This window comes from Odontesthes bonariensis, chromosome 6, assembly GCF_027942865.1.
Source record: "Odontesthes bonariensis isolate fOdoBon6 chromosome 6, fOdoBon6.hap1, whole genome shotgun sequence".
NCBI lineage: Eukaryota > Metazoa > Chordata > Actinopteri > Atheriniformes > Atherinopsidae > Odontesthes > Odontesthes bonariensis.
Window position 1 is genome coordinate 37,539,808 of NC_134511.1, and position 20,183 is coordinate 37,559,990.

Here is a 20,183-nt window from a genome sequence, read left to right on the forward strand (position 1 = left end):
CAATTCCCCCAATGTGAGCAATATACTTTATCTTGTGCTCTTTTTTCCACAAGAGAGTAAAATCAACTACACATGTTGTGATTTTACCATGAAAGATATTCTGCAAAGATATTTGGAACATGGATGAAAGTTTTTGAAGGCTTTTCATTCTCATGTTTTTGTTCTCTTCATCGAATGTACAGGGAGGCCTGAGGTGAGGAGGTGAAAGGTGAACAGAAACTGCACAGGGATGAAGAGGGACGGGTGGCGGGGAGGAAAAACAGTATGTTCACATTATGGTGATCTGATTAGAGCCTTCTTCCACAGCCAAAGCAAATAACCCTTTTCCTTATTGCCATGTATGTGGAGGACTCCCTGACAACCCAGAAGTAAACAGAAGCCATCTCTAAGGATGTCTTCATTGTGTAGTCGAGGCTGGGCCTGCGAGGCCACTGAAGTTTCACCTCCAGTCACATGGGTGGTTTCAGTGTAGCACATGACACATACATACACATGCACACACCTGCTTTATGAATCATTTTTATTGTACGGATATTATTCTGAATTGTATTTCAATGGAAAGTATCAATATGAAGTGTCACTTTATCATTACATGATAATGCTTTTGGCTTGAATGTTCCGAAAGAAATCAAACACAAATGTTCTGTTGTAGCTGAGTATGAACTTGCCAAGCAAATGATATCAAGAATTTTTCGGTGAGCTAAGTGCATGATTTTCCTCCATTGCAAAGGGCATCTGGTGTCACTCTTGTTTTCATGAAATCTGCTCAAACATCCATACTCCATCTGTCAGACCCGACAGAATTACAGCAGAGGGTTATCCTTCGGGTCAGACAATCGGATATCTGTGCCTTGGTGGCTAACCACAGGATATCCTGGATCTGTTATTTCAGAATTGAATTTATGATGCTGCCGCTTGCATCAAGCCAAGCAAAGCCAGGACCTTTTCTCACCCTGTGAAGTGAGCAGCTTAAATGGCAGCAGGGAGGGACCAATTGTCTTTGGCGTACACAAAACGGGTGTAGCTGGGAATTATGGGCTGCATGGGCAGCACAGTAGGTTACTGGGTGTTTCTTCCACTTTCCACTCATCTTGACTTCGCTATCTTTGTCAAACATCTGTGACTACACACCCACAGGTCAGAAACATCTTCATCGTTTACGAATGGGACACACCCCTCAGTTAAACTGGTTGATTTTTTTCAAGCCTATATAATCATCTGTACAAAATATTCAGTTCAGCTCGCATTATACGGCTTTATATCATTTCAATGAATGCTAATTTGTGAGCTATTGACCGTTCAGCTTAATTTTTTTGGCGGTACCACAATGGTACTGTATAGTATCATGTTTTTGCGTTTCTATCTCAGCAGGATTGATAAATAGAAGTAGTAATAAATACATAAATATAGTATTATCATTATTAAGCCTGGTCATTTACATATTTTTACTTTCTGATCAAAACCCAAAAGATGTTCAGTTTGCCATAAAAAAAAGTTTAGAATACTGGCTTGTTTAACAAGTTGCTACAAAGAACTTAATGCATTTTGGATATGCTTGAGTTTGCCCTCTCAGTGCTCATGAACTAAATACATATATTGATACACCAATTTAGTTTGAGGTGGGAAATCCCACCCTGGTTCCCCATCTCTTAGGTGTCACACCGTGGTGAGGTTAAGTTGGGTTTTTGTCTCGTTTCACGTATTGTTTCGTCATTTCCTGTTTTATTTTGAAAGACTAACTCCCCTCTCGTTCCAGGTCACTTGCCCTTCCTCTCGTGTTCCAGTCTGATTGTGGTATGAATGATTCCACCTGTTTCCCATTACCCCTGTGTGCTTAAGAGTCTGCGTCTCCCCCTGTCTTGTGCCAGTGTGTTGTATCTGTCTCTGTATAGTGCACCATCCTAGCGTTTTGTCAAGCCCGTTTCCGAGTTCCCGTATTCCCGTGTTTCCTAGTTCCCAGTGGTAATTATCCTCGTGAGAGTGATTTTGTTTTTTCCCAGAGTAAGTTTGATAATATAGATCCTGTAAGAAGTACAGAGTTAATTTTGCTTATAGTCTTTTTGTTTTCCCTCCTGGGTGGAGTGGCCTTTTTTGTTTGTTAAACGTTTACAGCATATTTCCTCCGATTTTTAGGAGAGGCTTTTCTTTTCCTCCTCAGTAGGAGTGACATTTAGTTTAATAAGTAAAATTTCATGGTCTTTTGTTTTCTCCTCCGCTAGTGGAGTGATTTTGAGTTTGGATAACTTTTATATAGATATACTTCTCCACTTTTGGAAAGTATATTCCTAGATTAATATTTCATAGCCCATTTAGCTTCTCTCACGAGGAACTGGTTGATCTGCTGTCCTCCAAATAAAAGTCTTGGAATTAAAACCTCCTGCATCTGCGTCCTCCATTCTCTGGGTGTGACATTAGGATACTAATTTGATTTGATTTACTCCAGGATTAGAGGAGTGCATCTGCAGTGCTCCTAACACTGTGATCACATCCAACTTGGTGAATCATCTTTCACCCATTGGGAAGGTTTCCACAGAGGACCTAACATTTCCTCTGTTGTGGGTTTTCAAACTCACATATCTATCGTTAAACAAAACATCAAGCCTATGTCTCACCTACCCTGTTTTTCATACTTTTTTTTAAAGTATGTCTTTATACATCATTTGAGCAGTCTGTTAGATCAGGTTAAAGGCCTTTGATGTAGTCATCTTACAACAACTTTATCACTTCCTCTCCCTGACTAGGCTGCACCAGCACACCCACATCAAAACGGGAAAAAAGAAGCTATCATGTTCTCTGTCAGTTTGAAAGACGGCTTTTTAGGTGTAGAATTACTGTTGATGATCTGAGCCAGATGATGTCACTAACTTGACAAGAGGGCACGCGTCATATTGCAGACAGGGAAAAACCTGTGACACTTTGGCCCCCTGTCATGTAGATGTATGCTGTTCATGCTGTATTCAATGAGAGAGAGAAGGCCTCTGCTTTGCATCTGATAGAAAGCTGCACTCTATCCTAACAGGCTTGGGAGTTACGTTGTTTAGTTGGATACATTTAGCAGCATATCTCTATGTGTTTGTACAAATGACTCTTTTGTGCCACTTTCAATGAGTCCTTTTTTGAAGGAGAAACTATTAAGTGAAACAGGACACAAATGACCACCAATTTGTTGCTTACCAAACAGCCTTCACGTTTTCACCTGTCATTATCAATATTTAGCACCAATTAGCACAGAAGTGCACTGCAAGTTCTTCAAATCTTGTCATACAACATGTGCTCATACCTTACCAAGATCAATTTCTAATAACAAAAAACAAACTAACAATAACAGCAGAGACTAAATGTATGAGCACTTGCAAATACTCTGTCTAATGAGATAGAAGCAGTTGTTTTTTTTAAGTTTCGAAGCCAAAACTACTCAGTTAAGTTAACAAAAACACAACTTAAAGCAGATGTGACATTAGCAGTATGTTAGAAAGCAAACTTCTCCTATCTGCAGTAGTGACAAGGCCCACAAACACTGACAACACTACTGCCTTTGAAATTCTGACATTTTACATGTTCTCGTTCACAGGACGTCAACAATTTTCCTACATAAGCAGCAGTTGATTTAACTCACTTGACCAGTATTGAGAAGTCTGGCTTTTATGATAGCACTAAACGTATGTCTAAGCCAAATCCAAAAGTTGCCAAGCATTTAATAAAAACCACAAATGTGGGACTGCTGGAGGAGCCAAAGGAAAAGTCAGAGGATCAACAAAGTAATTTGGTTACATGGTCAAGGACCATGAATTTTGCCACAAATTTAATAGTATTCCATCTAGTTTTTATGTTCAGAAAGTCAAACTGGTCCCAATACTGCCCTTCAAGACACTTACACTGTAGAGTGTAGGCAGTTCACCATGGGTGGAAATCATGCGGTTACCCCACCCCAATTTGGGAAAAACAGAGCTGTCTCCTGCAATTTATAATCGCAAAGACATAATTCATAAAACAGACATTATCAGAGCAAACTCTCAGTGAAAATACTAAGTATGCTGCATGTAATTGTACATCCTTCATACACTTTGACATTTGGAAAATAATGAACACAATTGTCCTTGAAGGTTGTAAATTTGTGGTTACAAGTTGTTTGAAAATGACATCAAAATTAAATAGTTATCAATGATTCTTAGATTTGTTAATAGAACAATTTAGATGACTAGAATTATTGAAATAAGTGTGGAGCATCTCCTTAAACTGCAGCCTATGTTAAAGTTGCAAGTGAAAATGACAAGAATTCCTTCACAAATCGATTAGACTTCTTGAATGGTTTCCTGGGCAAGCTCGGCAACACATTTGAAATCTGATTTTGGTTTCTGCTTGAAGAATACATGACATTCAGATGGTTTTCCTCACCGGATTAGCAGAAGCCTACGCACGTCACAGCCTTTTGTCTTAAAGGTTAACACAACTTTGAGTTGTGTGACGGGGAATACAGCTCAACCTCTCACCACTGCTGAGTCACTACTGGCCCTGCCAGGTGCGAATAAGACAACTGTGTGATCACACACATACTCCCACAAGTGAGTGCACACAGACACACACAAATGCAAATACACTTAAATGAGCAGACACACGCCATGCCCAAATGTGCACACATGCATGCATGTACAGACACAGTCCTGTGCTCCCTGTGACCTGCAGACAGAGATACATTCTGTGTGTGTGTGTGTGTGTGTGTGCGTGTTTACTCCCACTTTCCCCACTTGGCTCTCATTTCATGCCACACTATTGTCCTCTCTCTCACTCTGCTGATTGACTTCCTCTTCCTCTGAGTTGTTGCTAATGTCACCTTCCCTGCCGGCGCCCACACACTCGTGTTATCAACAGCTTCTCATCCGGGTTACAAAAATACAGGAAGTTTCCCGGGAGTCTCCTGCATGGAAAAGAAATGTCCATCTCTCCCTTTCACACACTCACATGTATTCCATGATACATATAGAAACACAGTATGCGATAAGGGTGCCAGGAACATGCTCAGGGGTAGATTACACAGTAGGTGTTCGAAGATAATACTAGTATCCTCAGGAACTGTAGATAATATCTGCACTGGGATGTTCACACCTCTGTGTTCTGTATTCATAGACCAGGGTTTTGCCGGAGGCTGAGTGACAAGCCAAATTCAGAACAGAAATTAGTACAAACTAAATTTTCTTTGATCAATCAGACTTTTAAACAATAAAACATTGATAAGACATGTTAATTCTACAGCATTAAATCATTGAGCACTGACAGGGGAAATTCTTTCCTCTCAATCACTGCTGCTTTCCAGTCTTTCACATTACTGCAACTTCTGGACACCGTGTATTGTTTATTTTTGCTACATGGGATAAAGCTTGTTAATCTGCACTGGCGATGGCTTACTTATTTAAGGGAAAAAAATATCGGCTTCTTTTGGAGGGCAGCTACTGAGAATGGAATGAAAATCCTCCAATGGTTGTCTAATCCCGAACTTCCTGGTAAAAACATTTCACTTCCTCCCAGGCAAAATCTGCAGGTGGGAGTAAAAGTCAGGTGCAATTTACAGACCCACACAGAGCACTGACATTAGATGTAGCACTGCTGCACCATCTACAAAAACGTATGATGGGATTTTCCAAATTTCAGCCTGATAAAGAATATTTTCTAGCTAGTCAAAAGGTAGGACCTTAGATCTTATTGAGCCAGAATGTAAAAATGATAATGAAAACTATCAAAAGAATAAAATGCCAAGACCACCAGAAACAGCAAGCGGCAACATTCTCTTGCTTTTTGTCAGGATGGCATCTTCTTTCACCAGTTTTTCCGTGATTACACCCGTATAAAGAAGGCCTTTTCAAGTGTCTCCTGCTGAATGCTGGAGTCTGTGTACCTGTGGATATTTTCATCTTTTAAGCACCTTTTAACATTGTAGTTCTTCAGACTCCCCATGACAAAGCACCAGAAATGTCATACTTGTTGATCAAAAATGGCTCTTAAAGTTTTACACAACTACTTAATGACAAGCTGCTTTCATAATGTTGTTTTAGTTTTCTTTGTTGTTTAGTTATATTTTTTTGTTTTGGGTAGAGCTCCTGCATACTTTTTCCAATCAAAATGATTAAGGCTTAAACCAATATTCTTGTGCCTCTGTTAATTAAAGTGACACAGTATCCAACATAGTATATTGCAAATTTAGCCCCATGTTATCATACGTACATTAAATCCACTGACTATATCAGTCAGTTGCTATGGACTGGGAAGCTTGGTTTGACTGTTCCAAATAGTAACCACCTTTAGACTTTTTGTCCTCTCCGTTCTGAAGTTGGCCGCTTGCAGCCCACGCAGTGTGAGCTTACTTCGCTCGTCTCTGTTCCCAAGGCACGGTGTCCTCAAAAACTGTATTCATAAAACAAATTATTACATTTTGTTCTACCATAACATGTTCAGCTTTGCCAAAAGTAATCCAATCTAAATTTAAGACCCTGTACTTACTGTGTAATTTGCAAAATTAGGGGAGCCAATACTGTTTGTGGCCTCAATAGAAAACGTAAAAATAAATGCTTGCCAACGCTACTTGTTCAGTATTTTGATAGACAGGATTAGTTTTCGAAAACCCAGCAATATTGTTCCAGCCCTGTGAACTTCATAGGTGGATGTCATCTTAATTATTACTGTGGACCACAAATATACAGAGGTTGAATGAAAAGTTTTTTTTTAAATCTTTTTCTGATATGTAATTGTATAAAATAGTTTGTTGCTATATAATCAAATAATTGAGCTTGTTTGGGATACCTTGAAATGGCTCTTGTGCTCATATCTATATAAAAAATCATGCCCAAGCACACATGTTGCATGACTTCTTGTACCTAAAAAGAAATTAGAGTTCCAACTATTTCAAACACACCATCAGATGAAAATTTACACTGTGTCATTATTTATATAACAAAAACAAAGCCAATGTACAGAAGTAGTGTGTCAAAAACTAACTAAGTTTATGCTTCCATAAAAATTAAGAGGATCAGTAGCAGCACAGTGCTGCTCGTCAAATGCAATTGATTAATTGATCATCAGTAAGTGTGACCACCTCTATAGAAGTATTGGTTTTGGCAGTTTGGGGTTTGAAGCATTGAGGTGTGTGTTAACAGAATGGAAAAGTCAAGAAAGACGCCAGCAATGATCTGAAAGAAGCAAATTTTGTTTCCTATCAATCTGGGAAATGTTAGAAGGCCATTTCCAAACCATTTGAAGCCCATCATTGTGCAGTGAGAAAGATTTTTCACAAGTGGAAAACATTCTAGACAGCTGACAAGCTTTCCAGGTGTGGACATCTCAGCAAGTTCACACCATGGTCAGACTGTGTAATGCACAGAGAAACGGCAAAAAAAACAAGAACTATATATGAGATTCTACAAACTTCAGTTAGCATGTTGAATGTTCAAGTTCATGACACAACAATTATACAAAGATTGAACACATATGGCTTGCTTGGAAGGGTTGCCAGGAGAAAGCCTCTTCTCTATGAAAAGAACATGGCAGCACAGCTTAGGTTTGCAAAGTTACATCTGAACAAACCACAAGAGTTTTGGAATGATGTTCTTTGGACAGAAGAAACCAAAGTTGAGATGTCTGGTCAGAATGCACACCAGCATGTTTGCTGAAAACAGCATACCAGCAAAAACACCTCAAACCAACTGTCAAGCATGGGGGCAGAGGGGTGATAATTTGGTCTGGTTTCACTTCCACAGGACCTGAACACCTTGCAGTCACTGAATCAACCATGAATATATACTTCTGTATACCAAAGTTTTCTAAATTCTTATGTGAGGCCATCTGTGCGACAGCGAAAGTGTCATTGAAAGTGGGCCATCCAACTGGACAATGACCCCAGGCACACCAGACATACACGTCTTTAATTGGATAAAACATTGGTGTCAAGAGTAGACTTAATTAAAGTCTGCTTACATGCTTTATCTGATAAAGCTTTATCTGATCAACTACAGAAGTGATGATATGGGTAGAAGATCCATAAACAACTTTGTTGGTATGGGAGCTTACAGACATGTTGCTACAATGGGCTGGAGTGTCTTTGAAGCCTCTTTGCACAGTCTGCTCCTGGGGACCCTGGCCTCTACTGCTCTTGTGCTTAGCACCTGTTCTTGTGCCCTCTTGATAAGTGCTTCCATGCTGTCTATCAGACCAATCTTTTTATGCTAATGTTAGGTCTTCAGCTACTTCTTCAGTCTGTCAGTGGTACATGCCATTCAGGGGCTTCTGCTTCTGTGATGGTCTTTCTCTTCAATCTTTCTTTGACTGTGTTTTAGTTGCCTGAGACATTCACTTGGGGAAATCTTCCTGATGTGTTAATAGACCTTTGTTGTTTCATCCTTGATCATTTCTCTGAACTAAACTAAACTTATCTGTCCTTCTCTCTCCACTCGTGTTGAGCAAGTGGTGGCAGGGCGACTGTGGAACTGAGTTTATCTCAGGCTATGCATCTATGCTCTCCCTTAACTTTCTTGCTCTAACAGAGACCTGGATCACCCCAGAAAACACTGCCATGCCCGCAGCTCTGTCTGATGCGTACTCTTTCTCTCACACTCCCAGAGCTGCGAGGCCGGGCGGTAGTACTGGCCTGCTAATTTCCAGCGACTGGAAATACTCTCTTTGTTCCTCTCTCGCAATTCTCTCCCTCCTCCTTTGAATTTCATGCTGTCACTGTCTCTCACCCGGTCAAGCTCACCATCGCTGTAGTTTATCGCCCACCAGGCCCTACTGGGGACTTCCTGGAGGCACTAGACACTCTTGTCTCTCACTTCCCTGATGATGGCTCTGGCCTCATCCTTCTCGGTGACTTCAACATCCAGACAGAGAAGCTTCACCCTCTTGTTTCTTTTCTCTCCTCCTTTGACCTAGCTCTCTCCCCATCTCCTCCTATCCACAAGGCTGGCAACCTACTGGACCTTATCTTCACCAGGCACTGTTCTAGCACCAACCTCTCTTTCACTCCTCTTCATCTCTCTGACCACTGCTTCATGTCTTAAACTCTCTCCCTCTCGAACTCCCCCCACAACATGTATCTTCTCGTCGCAATCTACGCTCTCTCTTCTCCACTGACTTCTCCTCTTCTGTTCTCTCTGCTCTCCCCTGCCCCTGAATATTTTTCTTCTATTTCTCTTCTATCCCCTGACACTGCTACTGATCTTCTTCTCTCCACCCTGTCCTCCTCTCTGGAGAATCTCTGTTCCCTCACCTCCAGGCCTGCACGCTCAACTCCACCTGCACCATGGTTGTTGGACTCAGTGCGTACTGAGAGACGGAGCTTGAGGGCGGCTGAGCGCAAATGTAGGAAAAGTAAACTCCCTGAGGACCTTCTTGCCTTTCAATCTTTGCTTTCTACTTTCTCCTCCTCTCTCTCTGCTGCTAAAACTGCCTTCCTCTTTAACAAAATTCAAACTTCTGCTTTCAACCCCAAAAAACTCTTTCAAACTTTCTTGTCCCTCCTCCAACCCCCACCCCCTCTTCCCTCCTCCCTAACGATTTCAAGAAGGTTAACGATATCCGATCTTCCTTCCCTCAACCCCCAGCTACCACCTTCTCCCTCACCACCTCTCTCTCTGTCTCAATTTTCTCCCCTCCCTGCAAATAAGGTCCTTCACCTTGTAACATCTAGCTGCCCCACCACATGTTACCTTGACCCAGTCCCTTCCCCTCTCCTTCATTCTGAAGCACCTGATCTTCTTCCTTACCTGATCCACCTCATTAACATGTCTTTGACATCAGGCTCTTTTCCTTCTACTTTCAAGACTGCCAGAGTCACCCCCCTTCTAAAGAAACCAACTCTTGACCCTTCAGAGATAAAGAACTACAGACCGGTATCCCTTCTACCCTTCCTGTCCAAAACTCTTGAACATGCTGTCTTTAAACAACTGTCCTCTTACCTCCACCAGAACAACCTCTTGGATCCCCACCAGTCCGGGTTCAAGGTTGGCCACTCAACTGAGACGGCCCTCCTAGCAGTAACTGAGTCACTCCAGACTGCTAGAGCAAACTCTCTCTCCTCTGTCCTGATTCTCCTGGACCTGTCTGCAGCGTTTGTGTGATACGTGGAGGTGGGGCCGCTCTCTCAAAGCCGCCACCACCTCTACAGTACCAGGTTCCTGACTACGAAGGCGAGCAGCACTAAATAACCCGAACACAATTGTATGCAACAATAATTTATTACAATGATGATGTAAAAAAGAATAAAAAGAATAAAAAGAATAAAAGAATAAAAAAGTAAAAGAATAAAAGAATGTCTGTTCTTAAAAAGGGGAAAGCCTCCTTTTAAAAGTCAATCTAAGAACAGTCTAAAACCAGGGTACTCCAGGCTCACGGCCACACTCCAGTCCTGAGCTCCGTCGTCCTGCTTCGTCAATTAGCCACGAGAGCCGTCCTCCACTCCAAGTAGCCTGAAGATCCTCCAAGGTCCTCCCGTTCGTCGCACGGCCTCCACTAAGCGTGAAGCGCTCCCTGCCGACACCACAGATCTGCTCCCATCAACCATGCGGCCTCCGCCTTGCCGGAAGCTCCCGCTGGCGACACCGTGGACCTAGAACCCCATCCGTCACTTCGTGGGGAGCCTCCGCTGGCGTGGCATGGACTGGAAACAGAAAATGATGGAACAACACAACACGGGATCTCTGTTCCATGGATCTTCAGGCTACAGCTAAAAGTGTATCGGTACACGACTCACGGCTTTGTGGCAGAAACTCCAGCTTCTGCCACCTTGCGTCGAAACCTTCTGATACACTTCTCGGGAAGGCTCTCGGGACGACGGCGGCTTCCTCTGGGCGACGGCGGCTCTCTCTGTTCGCCTCGCCTCGCCTCGCCTCCACAGCGCGGAGCGGCGGCGCCACTGCGCTCTCTCCTGCCCTGTTCCCTTCTAGCTATCCTTCTCTTCCATTTTTCCTGCCAGCTTCCGCTCTTGCGTTTCAGCGTCTTTAAAGGGCACAGTCCACCCACTTCCGGCTACCTGTTCAATTAGACTGCCACAGTTTACCTTTGGCGGTCTCTGCCAATCGTCATCGTCTATACAAGCATTAAAACCTTTTGTCCTTCTGTTGGCTCTTGTAGATAACAAATGTCCTTAAATTGTTCTTTCTATTCGAGACATTTCCACTCACCACCTGACCAATGGAGTTTCAGCACCCAGGATAAATTGGCATCATCATCAAATATGTTACGGGTATTAAGCACTGCTTGGGAAATCGTGGTCCTGCTGACAACGCCAAATGTGATACGCGGAGGTGGGGTCGCTCTCTCAAAGCTGCCACCACCTCTACAGTACCAGGTTCTTTTGACCACGAAGGCGAGCAGCACTCAATAACCCGAACACAATTGTATGCAACAATAATTTATTACAATGATGATGTAAAAAAGAATAAAAAAATAAAAAAGAATAAAAGAATAAAAAAGTAAAAGAATAAAAGAATGTCTGTTCTTAAAAAGGGGAAAGCCTCCTTTTAAAAGTCAATCTAAGAACAGTCTAAAACCAGGGTACTCCAGGGTCACGGCCACGCTCCAGTCCTGAGCTCCGTCGTCCTGCTTCGCCAATTAGCCACCGAGAGCCGTCCTCCACTCCAAGTAGCCTGAAGATCCTCCAAGGTCCTCTCGTTCGTCGCACGGCCTCCACTAAGCGTGACACTGCACGAAAAGAGGGATTTGTGTCACTGTGGACGGCAGTGAACATCCGCGAATTTGCCTAATTTTCGGACGCACCTGGGCGCTTGCAGGCAGACAAACTTTAAGTTTGTTGAGCGAGAAAATCGTCAGAAACGAACCCGACTCGCGGCGGGCTCTCACAGCGGGGTGCTAATTGCCACACCACACAATGTACATAGCTTACATTGTAATAAGAACCATGTTGATAATAAAGAATTGAAAACTATATACACACACTGCTGTAGCCTACAATATACACAATAAGCCTAAACGCCGCCGTTTGGAATCCGCATTCTTCGCATTACTCCGGTCCCTGCAGGGTCTGCGGGAGTTGTCAGACGTCCTCATCCTGGATCAGAAGCTGGCTTCTGGGAGCTGTTGGAATAACCAATAAATAATCAAAACATAGTCTATCCATGCACAGCATATTGACAACTTGTCTATAAAGTAACAAAAGTCATATTGACAGCGTATATGTTCTTACTCTCTTTCACTCTTCTGTGGTGAGACTGTGAGTATTTCGGGTTGGCTTCAAGACGCGCCTGTAGCACAGCACACAGGTCCGTCACGCAGCTAAAAAACAACAACAAGAGGAATGAATAAAATGACCAGTGCTTAAAAGTATCAGTGCCAGCCGTGGTAAAAGTCAGCGCCGCTCACCCTCGATAGTGTCCCCGTCTACCTCTCTGAAGTTCGGACTGTTTGACACCGCCTCCTTCAAGCGACTCGTTACATCCATATTGTGAGGTGACAGTAGCCTGTAAAAACAATAGGCCTATGGTTAATTAAAAAAAACTGCATTGACGTAACGTAACATCAGGTCCAACTCAACTAGATATTGGGAGAACATTCACTTATTCTTACCCTTGACCTGGATTATAATGCCACGGTGAGTTTTTCGGATTCTGTATCCGCCTTCTCTTGGGGGTGCGCTCTTCAACTTATCTGGAATGTAACTCCAGTCCGTTCTCGACGGCCATCTTGCCTCCAACCTAGCGAATCTCTGGTCGATTCCCTCCAGCACCCTCTCCACGACCGTATCCACAGTGCTGGCCACCATACGAGACATCCCGGTCATAGCATTCAACAGGACTTTCATTTTATCTGCATGTAAGCAAGTGAGTAAGTAAGTTTAATATACAGCACATTTAAAATCAGCGAGAACTGTCCCAAGTGCTGTACAGTGTCAACAAGACTAAAATTAAACAATCAAATGGTCATGTGCAAGTAGAAAAAAACACACAAACCTGTAGACCCGCAGAGAGTTGCTGGGGAGTTGAAAGCAAGTCGTCTTCCAGCCATTGTATTCCGCAAACCAGGGCAGTTTTCACAGCACGGGACCTCAGCGATTTCTGTCTCCCTTTCTGCCGCCAGATCTGCTCCTTAAACTTTTTGTTTACACTGCACGACACAATGTTTCTCATACGTGCTTGAACGAGAGTTTATGCGAGCCGTTAAGCTCCACCAATCATATGCGTATACGTCATTACACGGAATACTTCTATTTTATTTAAGAAACCTTTTAGAATATTGTTGTTGCATGCTTACTTTATCTTTATCTTATCTTTATTATTATACATTTGGACATCCAGTGCGGGCAACAATGAAAGAATTTCATTGTTCAGGGAAACACGTTTCTAACTGCACATATGACAATAAACCTTTGAATCCTTGAATCCTTGAATTTTGCCCACAAAAAGCGGTATTACAAAAGAGGTGTTTGGGAGAAAAAAAAACAGATATGCATCACCTGTCACCAGCAGACAGCGTGCACCTCTTCTTTTTCAAGACAACTTGGGCCAAGTTTTCACTTTTACCACCGCAAATGCAGGGGCTTAACGTATGCGGACATGTAAGGGGCCACATACATCCAAAAATCCCTCTTTTCATGCAGTGTGAAGCGCCCCCTGACGACACCACAGATCTGCTCCCATCAACCATGCGGCCTCCGCCTAGCCGGAAGCTCCCGCTGACGACACCGTGGACCTAGAACCCCATCCGTCACACGGCCGCCACTTCGCGGGGAGCCTCTGCTGGCGTGGTATGGACCTGAAACAGAATTTGATGGACAGCAGTCTGCTGTCGGGATCTCTGTTCCATGGATCTTCAGGCTACAGCTAAAAGTGTATCGGTACACGACTCACGGCTTTGTGGCAGAAACTCCTGCTTCTGCCACCTCGCGTCGAAACCTTCCGATACACTTCTTGGGACGGCTCTCTCGGGACGACGGCGGCTCTCTCTGTTCGCCTCGCCTCCGCAGCGCGGAGCGGCGATGCCGCTGCGCTCTCTCCTGCCCTGTTCCCTTCTAGCTATCCTTCTCTTCCATTTTTCCTGCCTGCTTCCGCTCTTGTGTTTCAGCGTCTTTAAAGGGAACAGTCCACCCTCTTCCGGCTACCTGTTCAATTAAGGTGGGGCCGATGCAACAGCCGATTGGCTGGTGCAGCCTTTGGTCAGAGGATGCATTACTGCCTAAAAATCATAAAACGGCCATTCCAACACATGCAGTAAAACTTAATTAAAAGGAAATAACCATGCTAATAAATACAAAACATACCTAAAATTAATTAAACAAAACATGCGATTAAAATATGGCACACAATAAAAACAAATCTAAAACCTGCAGTAATGCATCCCACCTGACTCATTGTCTGACATCTGACACAGTGAACCACCACATCCTTCTCTCTACCCTGGAGGGAATGGGTGTCTCTGGCTCTGCACTCTCCATGTTTTCATCCCACCTGACAGATTGCTCCTACCAGGTAAAGGCCTCGGTATGCTACTCGGTCGCTATCCGTCAATCCGACTCCGTGGTCACGCAGAGGCTATTAAACCTTTCGAAGTTCTCCGTCGGGATGTCGGACACGCAAGGCAATTCACCTCCCGATCAGAAGGCGTCGCTACACTAGACCCTAATCTCGCGACGTCTATCGTGAAAGTCGTTGATTGATTGTTTACCTTCCGGCTCCGTTCCACTCCTCACAGTGGCGACCGAGAGAGAAAGACTGTTGTTGGAGTTTGGAGCTTATTGATATTGAAATGCAAATCATTTTGATCAAATGTTGACCGGCACACAGTAAACTCTTTCAAAAATGGCGGTGTTGAAGGAGCTAAACCAGAAAAGTGATTCCGGAAATGATGTTGTGAGCGACCAATCACAACCCTTGCGGTCTCCGCGAGTCTCCGTCGCCTCGACGGATAGATAGGAATTTTGGCCGACGCACACAAACGACTTTCCAAAGCCTTTCCCGGACGACCATAAATCAGGCTTAACACTGAGAGGGTCTGTGTCGAAGCCACGTAGGCTCACAAGGTTCGGTCTTGGGTCCTCTTCTTTTCTCCCTCTACACATCATCTCTTGGTTCTATCATCCACTCCCATAACTTTTCCTACCGCTGCTATGCAGATGACACCCAGCTGATTCTGTCTTTTCCCCCTTCTAACACCTAAGTGGCAGACATCTCGGGGTGGATGTCGATGCCCCACCTCAAGCTCAACCTGGACAAGACTGAGCTGGTGTTTCTCCTGGGGAAGGGCTGCCCGTACCGAGACCTGGCCATCACCATGGATGACTCCGTGGTGATGTCAACTCGGACTGCGAGGAATCTGGGTGTGACCCTGGACCACCAACTGTCGTTCTCGGCAAACATTGAATCAGTGACCCGTTCCTGTCGATTCCTCCTCTACAACATCCGGAGGATTCGCCCCTTCCTCTCAGACAAGGCAGCGCAGGTGCTCATCCAGGCTCTGGTCATCTCCCGCCTGGACTACTGCAGCTCCCTCCCGGCTTCTGCCATCAGACCCCTGGTGCTTGTACAGAAAGCTGCTGCTCGTCAGGTGTTCAACCTCCCCAAGTTCTCCCACACGACTCCCCTTCTCCGTTCTCTACACTGGCTCCCTGTAGCTGCTTGCATCCAGTTTAAGACTCTGGTGCTAGCCTACAGGGAAGTGGAAGGAGCAGCTCCTTCATACCTCCAGGCTATGGTCCAGCCCTACACCCCCGCCCGACCACTTCGCTCTGCGGCCACCAGGCACCTGGCTGCCCCGTCACTCAGCAGTCCCCGCGCACGATCGACACGGTCACGGCTTTTCTCTGTTCTGGCACCCGATGGTGGAACGATCTCCCGACTGATGTCAGGACAGCTGAGTCGCTGCCCATCTTTCGCCGCAGGCTGAAAACCCATCTCTTCAGGAAACACTACCCAGATCCGCCCTCTTAGGACATCACCTGTTTCGTCCCAGCTTGCTATGCATTTATTTGTTTCCTAAATTGTCTTTGTTTTCTAAATGGTCTTTTTTTCCCATTTGTCTAGGTACCTAATTTATTGCACTTACTCAAGCACTAGTTATGCTCTTAGCTGTTTGGTTTTGGAAGGAAATGCACTTGATTTCTTGTGACCTGAAGTTCTTTTGCCTACCAATGTGGAACACACTTATTGTAAGTCGCTTTCGATAAAAGCGTCTGCAAAATGACCGTAATGTAATGTAATGTAATGAAGCTTATTCGCCCTCAGCTTCCCTCCATCAAATTTGTGAGAATTGCAACCTGTTCTGAATGGTATGCTGCATCTATTCCTTTATTTAAAGAACTTAAGATTCTTACTGTTCATGACATTAATGTACTTCAGACCTGTGTTTTTATTTACGAGATATATAAAAACAAAGGAAAGATTCCTGAGCACTTTATGTGCTATTTTAAATCAAATTCCCAGGTACACACATACCCAACGAGGAAAGCTGAGGATTTCCATCTTCCTCAGTTCAGATCTAGTCTAGCTCAACTTTCCATTAGGTATAGAGGTGTTAAAATATGGAATGAAGGGTCTCATTTAGCTTCAAATTGTTTCACAACAAAACATTTTAAAAGATGCCTTAAGGCAAACTAAATTGCTGGACCTTAAAGTTTTTCTTTTGGATTTTTGTCCTAGAAGGTCTTAGTACCTTACTTTTTAGTATGTTAAATTTCTTAAATGATGTTTTATCTTTTATCTTATATATTTGACTCAATATTCTTTGATACTCTTGTTATGGTTGTTATGTTTTTTGTTTTGTCATGTTTGTCTACATTTATTGTTTGCTGTATATGTTCATTTTTAAGGTGGAGGCTCCACATAAGCCAGCTGGCTTACTGCCTCTTCCTGCACAGAGCTTTTCCGTGTTTAGCATTATATTTTGTCTGACTTTTACAAGTGCCAAATAAATAAATTTAAAAAAAAATAATAAAATAAATAAATAGTGTAGAGTCTCAGTGCTGGACTTGGGGAGAAATGCTCTATGCACTGTGAGGAGCTTTCTTGTCTTGATATCAGTGGCTTCTAGCTCCTCTTTTGGCCAGGTTATTGTACCTGAGCTGTATCTGATAACTGGCAGGGAATACATGGTGATGGCTCAGACTGAATTCTTCCCATTTTGCTGACTCTTCAGGACCTGCCCTTCTATTTGTACGTACTCGGTTGTGACTGACTTTGGTAGCTCAACTCGTCTCATTCGGCTGTGTTTTATCAGTCAGTTACATATTGGAGTATGGAATGTGTTGGCTCCCTGCTATTTTGCATACATACATATACATGCAGTGTGCATATCAACACAACAAAGAGCCCCATCTGGTATTCTCAGAATGTTTTTAAAGAACACACAATGATTTCCACAGCATCATTTCTGCATCACAGACGGCCTCCTGCATTTCCAGGTGGGAGAGCACATCTTTAGAAGAAAGATTCCCTCTGTGATGTGCTTGTGTGCACAGCAACTGTGGAAGAAGTCCAGATCAAATTGTCCACACTTATCTACCTAACGTTAAAAATGTCCTCTATTGACTTATCATTTAAGTAAAAAAAATAATAATAAATTACATTGATATGTATTCTTAATACAAATCCAAGCTGAACAGTAAGTAAGAAAAATGAATTACAAAAAAAGGGGGAAAAAAGGTCTCATCAGAAGCAAAACAAAGCGAAATTGAATGGTTGTATGCTGGATGCGGGTCTAACACAGCAAAGTGCAACTTTTTAATCCACCACCACTCCACCAACCTCCAAATACATAACAGTTTGCTGGCTGATAAGGCACACACAATGGAAGACAATGCAATGCAAAAGATGCTTATTCTCTGACAGAATTATTTGTCAAGTGAAGAGACACAAGGACATTGTTCAGCTGTATGTAACAACAGTGTGAGAGGCAGATGTACTTTTACAGAGCTAATAATAGCACGTTGTCCTGCTGTGATGGATGCCTGATTTTGACCAAAGAACATCAGCACTATAGCAATGTGTGACATTTTCAGTCAGGGGTTACGTGACTTTTTGTCTCACCACTGGCACAAGTGGAGTGGTTAGTTCATGTCAGCTGACGAGATCTCCTGACGAGAGGTTTGTTTCCTGAAACAAGTACAGATTTTGATAAATGAAATACATAAAACAATCATCCCAATAGCAAAAATAATCATTCTGACTCAGTCCACCAGCTCCCCATAATTACCACTAAGTTCACCAGGGATCCTACAAATCAAATGGCTGTTTCTTAAACAATAGAAAAAAATATATACAGGGAATGCTCTGTTTCCATAGCTGCATGTATAAGAGGTTTTGAGAAATTAGCCAACGTCAGTCAAGGATCCTTCATAGATAATAGGGTTCTGGTTATGCAGACCTCACCTGCTGGCCTGGTAACAAGCAGATCCAGAGGAAATTTTCACTTAAAAGCTTTAATAAAATGGCCTCATGCAGACAAGCTTGTTACATTTACATAGGAACAGAGTCATGTTCCACCAAGCTCATGCTGCGTCTGAAGTTTTAATGTACAAAGCTGTATACTAAGAAGAGGTTATGTGATGTACTTAAGACAGAAAGGACCTGTGTGGGGCTGTATAAAAAAAAGAGTGGTTTTAAAAAGACAGTTTTTAAACAAAAAAAACCTTGGGTGCAATTTGTGTTCATATATAGAAAATCAAAGATCATAGCATAAGCAACTCACATCCACCATCAGCTTTGAAAAAATGTAAAATGTAGAAAATGCAAATTGCAATGAACTGAATAAAACTGGCCATGACAAACAAACAAGCAAAAAATTAAGGTTTTGTGTTTTGTGTTTTTTGCATGTAAGGTCCTGCCATGTGGGGCAGAGCAAGATAACTTTCATATTGTATTCCTCTAAATAAGCCACATGTGTTGTTGAATAGTCTTATCATCTTTTCCTGTGCTTTTTTCCTTGACCTCATTAGAAAACATCATGGCGTTAAGGAAAGATGGTAGGAGAAATTCTTAAGGATTTAGGAAAAGATGACTGAGAGAATCTGAGAATCTATTCTGAGCTATGATGTATGTCTGCAGCACCAAAACTAAAGCTGTTCATTGCATATTCTACAAAACATTCTTCAGATACTTTGCCTAATATTATAAAATATTGCTTTATTATCAAGGTTGATCATTTAAAAAAGGTACAGAAAAAGGCACAAAATGATATTGCTCTGACAGGCTGCTCACACCCACCCTCCAGTCCACACAAAGCACAATTAATACAACTGGTTGGAAACAAACACTGTAGTGTCACTTTGAAAGTTAAGGCCATTCCTCGTTCCCTTTCTTTCATAAAGGACCCAATGTTTCCCACACTGAAGGAGATAATAAAGAAAACACTGAAGTTTATTTCTTTAGCATTTCGAGAATTCGAAAAGTGCTTATCGAAAATGTTTGGGTCACTTGAATCCGCTTTGAAACTTCCTCAGTAGAAATGATTATTCAACTGGACAGTGAATTACATTTTGTAATTATTTCACATATAGCTATGAGGATCTGTTGGTACTTGATGCTGTCAGAAAAGCCATCCAAGCAGCTCATGGCAGAGTGAAAACAGAACATCCCCCACTTTGTTCTCACAATGTAAATAATTTCTACCCTACTGTTTTTCTGCCTAATGTGAGCAGTGTGAACATCAATGTGTGAGATAAAATAATCCAGACTCCAAGAAGCCAGTCCAGGTATATAGAATGCAAGTGCCAGCATTTACAACCAGCTGTGTGGTGACCATAAGGTTCTTGGTCATGATTTTGTTTATTAATTTGTCATGGAATTGTAACCTACTTTCATGCATCCAGATTACACTTAAAGACTAAAATATCAGTCTAAATAGATTTCCTCATGCATTCTTGTCTCTTGACAATTGAAATGATTTGACAAAGAGTGTGTCAGTAAAACACAAGACCCTGACGTCATCTGCTTCATAAAACCTTCATCCCATTTGTCACAGTCACCTTCAGTTGAATCTAGGTGTATGACTACAGTTCTTGTGACCGTGCCTGGTGAGTTTGTTCTTGTTATGAAGCAGGGAAAAGACTAAAAGCTGATTTCAAGAGTAACATAGATGGCAATTAAATCTCTCAAGGGAAAATAATGAAAATAAAGAGTCTACTGCACCGAGGGAGCTGATAGCATTTTCCCTGTGGATAGGAAAATGGAGGAGGCTCTGTCCTACACCGCTGGTGG

At 42.7% G+C, this 20,183-nt stretch overlaps 1 long non-coding RNA gene across 1 annotated transcript; it reads right to left on the reverse strand.

Annotated features, from left to right (window-relative positions):
- Positions 1 to 12,027: 12,027 nt before the first annotated feature.
- On the reverse strand, positions 12,028 to 12,400 carry LOC142383010 (uncharacterized). Its single transcript, XR_012769987.1, has 3 exons — positions 12,361 to 12,400; positions 12,185 to 12,273; positions 12,028 to 12,068 (listed from the first exon to the last, which is right to left on the reverse strand). It is a non-coding gene; the product is annotated as an uncharacterized LOC142383010 (long non-coding RNA).
- Positions 12,401 to 20,183: the final 7,783 nt, after the last annotated feature.